This window comes from Triturus cristatus, chromosome 12 (genome assembly GCF_964204655.1).
Source record: "Triturus cristatus chromosome 12, aTriCri1.1, whole genome shotgun sequence".
Classification (NCBI taxonomy): Eukaryota; Metazoa; Chordata; class Amphibia; order Caudata; family Salamandridae; genus Triturus; species Triturus cristatus.
The window spans coordinates 660,805,198-660,817,721 of NC_140595.1; positions in this window are offsets into that span (position 1 = coordinate 660,805,198).

A 12,524-nucleotide genomic window follows, 5' to 3' on the forward strand; every position below is an offset into this window, starting at 1 on the left:
ACAATAGTCCCGATGCCGACACATTGTATGACAGTTAAAGATCCTACTCTTGACGTAATTGACATACAGACACATGCTACACCAGACGAAATAAAGAAATGGACTGAATTAGGAGGGATCCAAACGGACCAAGGATGGATGATGAAGGAAAAGTCTGTGTGGTTCCTTCCTGATTCAATGGTCCAAGTTATAATTAACACTATACATAGTCCAGCACATCTCGGAGAAAAAGCTATGCTAGACAGCATTCAACACATTTGGTTCAACAAACATTTGCGAGCAGCAGCCAAACAAAAGGTCCGTACCTGTATGATTTGTTGCCAGTTCAACCCAGGAAAAAGCGTTCCCGTAGAACAGGGTGGATTTCATCCTCCTAATCACCCTTTTGAAGTCCTCCAGATGGATTATATCCAGATGGAACGATGTCGAGGATTCAAATATGTTCTCGTAGTTGTCTGCGCTCTGTCCCATTGGACAGAGGCATACCCGGTTTCAGATTACACTGCCCCGACTACTGCCAAACAGTTGGTTCGAGAATTCTTCCCACGATACGGTTTACCACGTGTTGTTCACTCAGATAACGGCCAGCCGTTCTCATCCGAATTAATGAAACATGTTTCACTTCTGTTAGGATATCAGTGGAAATTCCACTGTGTCCGACACCCCGAGGCAGCAGGTCTCATAGAAAGACATAACCAGATACTGAAAATCAGATTGTCCAAAATATGCAGAGAGAAAGGTGTCGACTGGGTAGTAGCGTTACCAGTTGCACTCTTTTACATGAGAATGGTAGCACACTCTCGAACAGGGCTATCCCCGTATGAGGTGATCTTCGGCAGACCACCAAATATGTGGGGGACGCCTATACCACGCAAAATAACTGATATTGACTGTAATATGCTGACAGATTACTTGGCTTCCTTGATGTCTGCACTACAATCTTGTCGTTCACAGGTAGCTGCAGCCTTTCCCGACAACACCGAGGTGAAACCCCATGACGTGGTTCCGGGGAACCTCGTCCTTGTGAGGAATTTCGACCGAAAGACTCAGCTGGAGCCCAGGTGGAAGTCACCCAAGTTGGTCCTGCTGACCACAAGAACAGCCGTGAAGATTGAAGGCAGAAAAGGCTGGATTCATTCAAGTCATATCAAGAAATTTCATGGACTACCAGCCGATGTGAATACCCCACCTCGTGTGACTTCACCCATTGACTCAAAACTTCCTTTTGTTGAACAGAGTAACTCTGAACATTATAAACTAAAGCTTAGGCCCAACCAGTCGAGCAATTTGATTGTTTAAGTCCTCTCCAAGGTGAAGCGGTTGAATTGTCTCTGACATGTATCCCTTGGACCTGAGTAGAGAAAACACCCGGAAAATGTTGAAACGACAGGCGTATTGTAAATCACTGCGTAGCCACTGCATAGTGACATTAATAATCTTGTTTTTCTTGAGTCTTTTAATAATTACTGCAAGTATATTGTTGCACATATATTACCCTATTGCCAGAAACGTTTACAATGTTACTGCTGAACATTCTTTTAGTGACTTACCTCCGCATGAATTGTCTTATAGACTTGCGCTGCGCAATAACACTTTCATTAGTATGTTACATCATTCCCATCAGACTAGTAATGCCACTAATTGTTGGGTGTGTGGCCGGCTCCCTCCCTATCAGAATTATGAAGGAGTCCTGCCTTTCTTTCCACATCCGTTTACACATAATGGCTCCTGTGGAGCATGGTTTAGTTTAATTAATTCCATAGACTCAGACACAGCAGTTTACCAAGATCATTGGGTATGGGGAAACCTGAACCTAGTTTTACTCAAGGTCTGCTACCCTGACAAGGAGGGTCGCCCCAAAAGAACAGGAACTGATCTAGAAAATGAAGTATATGGATTAGGTAATTTTACACCTAATCTCATGATTCTGAATGTCGAATCCGAAGTTGAACTAGTTTTACCCACCATGTCAGTATTCCCAGTAAAGGGTGAATTGTGTGTAAGAAAGGTTGGTTCCATACATATGGGCCATAGTAAATGCACTACTATAGTAGAATTCAGTGATCAAGGCAAATCTTCATTTAGAGCTTATCGCCACTCCTACTTTATATGTGGTCAGACTGCATATATGCGTCTACCTCTAGATTGGGATGGTACCTGCTACATTGCATTCCTTTTGCCACCTGTTTTCCTAGCTCCTCCTGATTATTATAGAAATATTCATTTAGTACACAACAGAGAGCGGAGAGATCTCCCAATTGTCGATTATACTGAGACGGCATGGGACAAGTATGTAGATTTTAATAAAGGCATCTTTCCCTATATAGGTACTGTTACTAATAGTAAGCTGATACGTAGATTAACTAGAACCCTTGAAGCAGTAGTGAATGAGACTATTTCCGCCTTAGGCAATTTAACAGAATGTGGAAATGTGGATTTTCCTGATCAGTTATGTCCCCTATCTTGGACCCCAACGGTTCTATATGCATGTTACAAGTACATGTATGTTCCCTCCAGTTCCAGTTTCTAAGACGCAAACATATGTGTGTCTTCCGTCGACATGTTCTCTGTCAGATCCGCCATCAATGGGCTGGATATTCGATTCCTAAGTATGAAAGGCCACCGACTTAATATGGCTAAGTTACTCCATTTTTACAGTTCAGGCAAGTAGGCCCGATTCTGTCCTCAAAGCCTTTCCCTGCTCTCTGTCTCTGACAGCTTCAGCTTGAGCTCGCATCTGTATCCATGAACTTTGTCCTACTCCCTGTGCAGCTAACAATGTCTGCCTCGGCCAGTTTTCGCCTGCCTGCCAAGAAGTTGTATTTCACCTTCGAATTATCTATTTTGCTCTTCAGCCGATGCATTCCTGTCTAGTGATTTAGGTAAACATTTCCTTTAGCTCACAAGCCAGGACTCAAACTTTCCGTCCTCCTGCAAGTGATTCATAGCCCTGCTGCCATGGAAAGTTTTCTGCCCCTCGCCTCTCATATAGACACTTAGACGCTTGTACACGCACACACAGTTAGTATAGAATAGATTCTGTCCGAGAGTCCTTCCTTGTGGATAACATAGTTCTCCAAACATAGGATGGTAGATATGATTTGGGATTAGGTTGACTTGACCCCCCAGACTTCTCGTCTCCACGTGTAGAGCTAAATGTCAAGTCCCCTTCACCCCCTAGTTGCACGTCAATTACACGTCATGCTGCTGCGCGCGCATCTATGCCAAGTATTATCTTATAGATCCACCTATGTCTGATAATGCAAACCAATCATGTTTCTTTTATTCCTTATTACGCCTAGTTTCGATTACGTACCTGTTTTTTCACTCTTCTTATCAAATGTTACGCCTTCTACATTCGTTTCATTGTAATGCACTTATTATAAAAATACATGTCTGTCAATAAATTATTGTACTTCACTTCCTGAACCCTCGTGGTGATGGAACCTGAAGGCCGCGACTCGAGTCAGCCATTTTGAATGGAATAAAGCCCATTTAGAAAACCTCTTATACCACGGATTCTGCCTCTTGTTATTTTGAGCTATTTTACTTTATTTTAGGATTCCGTATGAAATTCAGTCCGGTATTTTATTTACCACATAATGGCGCCCGAACAGGGACACTTTCTCATCTCACGCGCCGGCGGTGCGTTGCAGGCCCGGTCTCCTGCCACAGCTGGACGGACCATAAACGCGTACCAGCAGGATTTCCTGTAAGCTCCCTCCGGTCAAGCGGGGGCGACTGAGGCTGCGATCAACCCAGACGAGGCGGTGAGAAGTGCGAAGTATCCCGACCAGAGCCTAGCTGAGAGAGCAAGATCCGAGGTATACAGAGGCCCACCAGGTTTTCCGAAATCCCGATGTCCAGAGGGTCCGCTGTCCGCAGTCATCGAGTCCTGTCCATTCTCTGAGGCCTTCCGTTTCAAGGAGCTACTCGGTGAGTACCATCGCCGGGGAGGCGTGTTGACGCGCACATAGGTTGTGCCGGTCAAGACGGATTTGGGTACACAAATCCGGTCTGCACTGTTTAGCAGTGTATATGTACTGTTTAGCAGTATATCAAGTATTCCGAAGTATCCAGTTATTGTCAAGAATTCAGCGTGGTGATTAGTTAGGCAGACTGTCATCATTGTCGATCATTGTTAAAATGTTTAATGTTTAATGTTTAAAGTATTCAGAAATGTCTTGCATATTGTGGTATGAATGATTGTTCATTGTTCACCGTTCATTATTGTGTTTTTTCATATTAAGTAAATTCAAGAGTAAGTATCAGATCAGTTGTAAATATGCCGCTCTTCTCGAAGTTAAGACAGATTACTACCAGAAAAGGGGTGCTTGAAGAAGCAGTTCCTATTCCTCCTAGGGACACTCCAGGGCATTTTATGTACCATAAACATGGCTTAGATGCCATATTGTTTCTTGATCTATGGGTAGATTATACCAAGGGATTACCGGAAAGTCAAAGGTGGCCCATAGCGGGAACCTGGGATGCAGAGTGCATCATGAAAGTGGAGGAAGAGTTATGGAAAAGAAAGGTCAGACAGTCACAGAAAGACGCTGTTGAGTTATGGCGTAAAGAATCTCATAGACGAACAGAAAAAGCACGTAGACAAGAAGAGAGGAGTAAAGAAAGTTCAAATAAAGTTCAAGAAAATCTATTAATTGAGGAAGGTATCCGAGTGAGATCAGAACAAGTAAATAGACAAAGAAATGCTCTTATGAATGGTATGTATCCCCTACTAGCCGAAGGATTACCTAAGGCTGCTCCAGAGATACCAAAAGACTTGCCGCCCCCATTATTTCCAATTAAGGTACATCCAAAGGGGCTTCCCAGAACCGCAGAAGATGTTTTTCTTTCCTCATATCTAGATGACGCAGCTCCCGAGTATGCTAACGTCGCACCACATAGACCGTCTGGCGGAGGGGTTCAACGTCAGGATCAGGTATCTGTCCCCGTGCAACAGCAAGTTCCGACACAAGCGTCGGCAAGCACATCTGTTTCCGCATCTGTCTCCGCAGTCGACTCTACAGGGGTATCGACACCCATAGTTGCTGTGTCACGTTCAACGAACCCATTCACACCCGACGCCCCAGATAGGGCCACGGGAGGTGCTAGCAGTACTTTTACACCACCTAGAATAAATAAACTTGTCTTTCAAGAGTCAGCACATTCACGTACACCTAAATTCGTAAGTGAACGTACGCTTAAGGAACTCCTTGTAAATTGTAGATATGACCCGGTGGTTGGTAAAGAGGACGAAATGGTCCTGGCATCATTACGTATCAGGCGAGCCGCAGAGTATTTAGCGAGGTTACCAGGGATGACTACGCATCTAGACAACATATATCATTTTGTTCAAACAGGACGAGATCCAGGATGTATTAACAGAGCTATGGAATTCCAGAAAGTAGAGATACAGGGGGAACTGTTACGTTTCCTCATAAACTGTATGATCAGAAATCAAGATCGTCCGGGGGTAGACCCGAATGCAATGCTTATTCTTACAAGATGGAGTCAGAATATATCAGAAGGGAGACACGATAAGCAAAATTGTATAATAGCCATGTGCCGAAAAATCCGTAAAGAAATAGAGCGTATTCATGAAGAAAGATTGGGAACAGACGAGTTTGAGCAAGATGAAGTGTCCGAATCAGGGAACTCCGCAAGACAGTTAGAGACCATAGCCTATGTAGGCAGAGGAAGATCCTGTGAAAATACTAGATGTTTTCCTGATCCAATACATTCTGTATGCCCAAAAAACAGCAGAACGTATCCGACGCCTGTAATAAATCTGAAGTCTCCTGAACATTCGTTTCAAGCCGCAGATAAGATACTACGAGAACGAAGGGGTTACCACCTCCTCGATTCCATGGATGAGCAAGAATTAGCCAGATCAGCCGTTCACTGGATTGACAGTCCTGAAAAATACGGTGATGAGACCGTAGCACACACGTTTCTCAATCTCAGTACAGATGAACAACGCTTAGCTGGAATCTATATGATTCAGCAACTCCTCATGTTATATAAGTGCCAACATGCTGACCCTGGTCCTTTACCTGATATATTAACGGAACTACTCACAAACAGATGGAGAGGTTCTAGTAACAAACTAATTAAAGAGATATTAGTGTCACGTAAACAGTATGTCCTTTTTGTAAGTCCGGATTCTCTCTCGCTGCCCCACAGAGAAAGAACGCCGTACTATATGGATAGACAAAATCCTTTACGAGAAGTGCACCCAATAAAAGGCGAAGACAATGAGTTTCACCGTGTATTTGTTTACACACCCATATCAAAAATGGAATTATTAGAAATGAAGAAAGTAGTACCTAGTCATGACAAAGACCCAGCGGGTTTCCACCGAGAAATTAAAGACATGTTACTGATGGGAGAGTACACCTTTCCTGATATTATGACGATATTAAAGGTGCTTTTGCCTGCTGGCATTTATGAAAAACTGAAAGAAAAAGAGTGGGAAGTAGGAGACCAAAAGATAGACTGGACAGCATTAGCAGAGGAAGAAAGGGGCCGAACTGCAGGTTCGGGGCTCGGGGATAAAGTTAAACTGTTACCAGGTTTACTAGTACAGGTACTGCCACGTTTATTAACTACAAAAAAGGAAGATTGGGGTGCAATCACAGCCTGCAAACAAAAGCAAGATGAAGACACAAGCGATTATTATGCTCGATTTGAAAAATGTTTTGGTATAAATAGTGGTATAAAAGCAAGTAGTGACTCATATCCACATTTATTTGTGACAAAATTGGTGGAAAATGCATTGCCTCCAGTGAAGAATAGAATATTGAAATTCGAGAGTACCTGGCAAAGTAACACTCCGTCGCAAATGCTACAAATGTTACAGTATCATCACAATAGAATTAGGGATGAACAAGAACATGAGCATAGACGCATGAAGGATACAAAAATGAAAATGCTAGTTTCTCAGACAGTACCAGCAGATGGTCACAAAAAGGGTGTGACACATTCTGGTGATTCTGCAGTTCCTGTAAAAGGAACCTGCAATTACTGTAAACAACTAGGCCATTATGTACATGATTGTCCAGTCCTGAAACGTAATATAGCTACAGGTATTGCAAAAGAGAGACCACGATTAGTTAGACAAGATCAGAATGAACAAGGACCTATGCAGCATGGACAGTCCATGCCAGTTCAGCAACAGGCAATGCCAGCCTCACAGCAACCCATACAGTTTGTGCCAGCTGCAACACCGTTGCCTGCTCCTGCCACACAAACAACAACACGACAAATGTATCAGACTGCACAGTATGAATACCCTGAATATCAGCATTACGCATGAACCAGCCTAGAGAGGGAAGTTGACTTACCGCTTATCGAGATTCCTGTAGATCAAGAAGGACCTTATGTACATAGTGAATTATTAGGTCAAGATAGAAAATTTTTACTCGATACAGGGGCAAGTCGAACAACTATAAAACGTAGTGAAGTTCCAGGGGCACCCCTCTCAGGCTCTCAAAATGTTTCCCTTGGTTTTTCGGGAAAACCTATTGTTAATGAAGTATCACAGCCTCTACCACTTACGATAGGACCTTTGACACGAACTACAGATTTATTGCTTACTAAATCATGCCCAGAAAATCTGTTAGGAATTAAAACTCTGAAAGCACTGGGAGCCATAATATGTTGTTCTCCAGAAGGAGTAAGGTTGTTTTTACGTGATTTTAAAGGTCACTATGTGTCTAGAGACATGGATCCCCGACTACAGACTTTACCAGTACATCTATGGGCACAAGGCCCTACGGATGTTGGCTGCATGAACATTACACCCTATCGAGTTACATTGAAAGCAGGAGTGGTACTACCACGAATGCGACAATACAAGTTACCGCATGATGCTGTAGTGGCTTTGCTGAAAATCATTGATGAGCTGATTGCCCAGGGAGTAGTTATAGAAACAGACTCCAATATATGTAATTCACCGATAATTCCGATTCTTAAACGAACTGACCCTACTGCCCCACCAGTATACCGATTGGTTATTGATTTGCGTGAACTAAACAAGTGTATTGTACCACAATTCCCTGTGGTCCCTGATATATCATCATTGTTGACAGCAATTGATTCCGAAGCAACATTTTTTACTGTAATCGATCTCAAGAATGCCTTTTTCAGCGTCCCAATAGATCCGGAAAGCCAATACTTGTTCGGATTCAGTTTAAATGGGCGCAGCTTTAAATTCTCACGCGCTCCCCAAGGATTCACAGAAAGCCCCAGCATCTACAGCCAAGCATTGAAACGAGAACTTGACAGTATCCACATGCCAGTCAATACTGCACTGCTTCAATATGTCGATGATCTGCTGATCACCGCGAGAAGCGAGCCAGAATGTGAAAAAGCTTCTCTGACAGTTTTACATTTCCTAGCCGACAAGGGGCACAAGGTGTCCCCTTCTAAGCTGCAATTCTGTGTTCAGCGAGTTATTTATCTTGGTCACTCGCTGTCCAAGGAGGGAAGGCAGCTTACACCAGATCGCATCCAGTTAATTGCTAACATGTCAATACCCCAGACACAAAAGGAGGTGCGAGCTTTCATAGGCCTCACTTCATATTGTAGGCAGTGGATCCCTCAGTACGCATTTCTAGCAAAACCACTCATTCAGTTAACCACACAGGAGGCAGCCACATCGACTGTTCTCCCTTGGACTCAGGAACATACACAAGCTTTTGAAAGCCTAAAGGAAGCTTTATGTCAAGCACCTGTTTTAGCAACACCATGTTATAGCAAACATTTTACACTCTTTGTTACAGAACGCGAAGGTACTGCCTTGTCAGTACTCACTCAGGATCAAGCAGGATCACGCAAGCCATGTGCTTATTTTTCCAGTACATTAGATCCCGTAGCTCAGGCTTTGCCTGCATGCCTGAAATCAGTGGCAGCGACAGCTTTAGCAATCAGACAAAGCGATGCCATAGTATTAGGACACCCATTGACAGTACAAGTACCACATGCAGTAGAGGTTCTTGTGAACCGAACACAAACACAACACTTGACCATAGCAAGACTTACCGGTTATGAACTGACATTGTTTCAACCACACATAGAGATCCGACGGTGTAATACATTGAATCCTGCTACACTATTACCTGTAATTGGAACAGACCCACTAGCTCATGATTGTGTTGAAATCATTGAAATAAAGACGAAACCTAGACAAGACTTGACAGACGTTCCATTGTTAGATCCAGACCTGACGTTGTATGTAGACGGATCGTGCATGAGAACAAGTACAGGAGATTTAGTGGCCGCGTATGCAGTCACAACAGACACTGAAGTTATTGAGACACATTGTATAGATACTCTGTCAGCCCAAGCAGCAGAACTTATTGCTCTAACGCAAGCCTGTATTCAAGCCACAAATAAGAAAGTTAATGTATACACTGACTCACGTTATGCATTCGGAGTTGTACACGACTTCGGCGTGCTGTGGCGAGAGAGAGGTTATTTAACCTCCCATGGTGCCCACATTCAGCACGGACCCCTCATTCATGCTTTGTTAGACGCAATACATCTACCCACTGCTATATCGATTATGAAATGTAAAGCACACACGAAGGTTACTGATACCATTTCTCAAGGCAATGATTTAGCTGACAAAACAGCTAAACAGACTGCTCAGAATCGCACATTAGACATGACAAAGCCAATAGTTCAGACACCAACACAGTGTATGACAATTAAGGATCCCGCACTTGACGTAATTGACATACAGACACATGCCACAGCAGAAGAAATAAAGAAGTGGACTGAACTAGGAGGGATCCAGACAGATCAAGGATGGATGACGAAGGAGAAATCTGTATGGTTTCTTCCTGACTCCATGGTTCAAGCCATTATAGCTACAGTTCACAGTCCAGCACATTTAGGAGAGAAGGCTATGCTAGACAGCATTCAGCACATTTGGTTCAATAAACATTTACGAGCAGCAGCTAAACAAAAAGTTCGTACCTGTATGATATGTTGTCAGTTTAATCCAGGAAAGAGTGTTCCCGTAGAGCAGGGTGGATTTCAGCCTCCTGACCATCCTTTTGAAGTCCTCCAGATGGATTATATTCAGATGGAACGTTGTCGAGGATTCAAATATGTTCTCGTAGTTGTCTGCGCTCTCTCCCGTTGGACAGAGGCGTATCCCGTATCAGATTACACTGCCCCGACTACTGCCAAGCAGCTAATTAGAGAATTCTTCCCACGGTACGGTTTACCACGTGTTGTATATTCAGATAACGGTCAGCCTTTCTCATCCGAATTAATGAAACATGTCTCACTCTTGTTGGGATATCAGTGGAAATTCCACTGTGTCCGACATCCCGAGGCAGCAGGTCTCGTGGAACGACATAATCAACTTTTAAAAATCAGATTGTCTAAAATATGTCAGGAAAAGGGTGTGGACTGGATAGTAGCCTTACCAGTTGCGCTATTTTACATGAGGATGGTAGCACACTCTCGAACAGGGCTATCCCCTTATGAGGTGATCTTTGGTAGACCACCGAATATGTGGGGGACGCCTATACCCCGTAAAATAACTGATGTTGACTGTAATATGCTGACAGATTACCTGGCTTCCTTGATGTCTGCACTACAATCTTGTCGTTCACAGGTAGTCGCAGCTTTTCCTGACAACACCGAGGTGAAACCTCATGACGTAATTCCCGGCGATTATGTTCTCGTCAGGAATTTTGATCGGAAAACCCAACTGGAGCCAAGGTGGAGGCTTCCTAAGTTGGTCCTGCTGACGACCAGAACAGCTGTGAAGATCGAAGGGAGGAAAGGCTGGGTGCACTCCAGCCATATAAAAAAATTTCATGGACTTCCTCCTGACACAAACAGTACTCCCCGTGTGTCTTCCCCCATTGACTCAAAGCTACCTTTGGCTGAGGCCAGTAGCACCGAACTCTATAAACAGAAACTCAGGTCCAGATCTAAACTGTCGGACGATTTGATTGTTTAAGTCCTCTCCAAGGTGAAGCGGTTGAATCTGTCCCGACATGTATCCCTTAGGTCTGAATCATGTAGAGTCCAGAATCATAATGAAACGACATGCTTATTGTAAATCACTGCGTAGCCACTGTATTGTGACTTTATTAATTTTGTTTTTCTTGAGTTTTTTAATAGTTACTGCAAGTATATTGTTGCATATGTATTATCCTGTTTCTAAACGTGCTTTCAATATAACTGATGAACATTCTTTTAGTGACCTACCCCCACATGAGTTGTCCTATAGACTTGCGCTGCGCAATAACACATTCATTAGTATGTTACATCATTCCCATCAGACTAGTAATGCCACCAATTGTTGGGTGTGTGGCCGACTCCCTCCCTATCAGAATACCAAAGGAGTTCTGCCTTTCTTTCCACATCCGTTCACACACAATGGCTCCTGTGGAGCATGGTTTAGTTTATTAAATTCCATAGACCCAGACACAGCAGTTTATCAACAACACTGGATATGGGGAAATCTGAATATAGTTTTATTCAAAGTCTGTCACCCCAATAAGGAGGGTCACCCCAGTAGAACAGGAACTGATTTAGAAAATGAAGTATATAAATTAGGTAATTTTACGCCTAATCTTATGATTTTGAATGTTAAATCCGAAGTTGAACTAATTCTGCCCACTATGTCTGTATTTCCAGTTAAGGGTGAATTATGTGTGAGAAAAGTTGGTTCCATACATATGGGCCATAGCCAATGCGTTACTATAGTAGAATATAGTGATCAAGGTAAATCTTCATTTAGAGCTTCTCGCCATTCTTACTTTATATGTGGTCAGACGGCATATATGCGTCTGCCTCTAGATTGGGATGGTACCTGTTACATAGCATTCCTTTTGCCACCTGTTTTCCTAGCTCCCCCTGATTATTATCGAAATGTTCATTTAGTACACAATAGAGAGCGAAGAGATCTCCCAGTTGTCGATTATACTGAGACAGCATGGGACAAATATGTAGATTTCAATAAAGGTATCTTTCCCTATATAGGTACTATATCAAATAGTAAGCTGATACGCAGACTCACCAAGACTCTTGAAGCTGTAGTAAACGAGACTATAGCCGCCCTAGGCAATCTGACAGAGGAACAATCAGCGATGAGAATTGTTGTTCTCCAGAATCGTCTTGTCCTTGACGTCATCCTGGCCGATAGGGGCGGAGCTTGCAGGGTCATCGGATCCAGCTGCTGCATATTCATACCAGAAAATTCGCCATCTGTATATAAAGCTATAACACGCCTTCATAAGATTGTAAGCCAGATACACGAGAATCCAGGCACTTGGACGTGGTCCGGGTGGTTTTGGAGTGTGATATCAGCCTGGGGATGGAGAGTTCTATCCTTCCTAGGTATTGGCCTTCTTATGCTCTTCAGTTGTTGTTTATGCCTGCAATGTGGACCAGCGATTTGTGGTCTGTGTGCCACATCATGCATTCCATATCACAGTTCTCGTTCAAAATACCGGAAGAAGAAGGAAGAAGAAATGATGCTCCATGAGCAAATC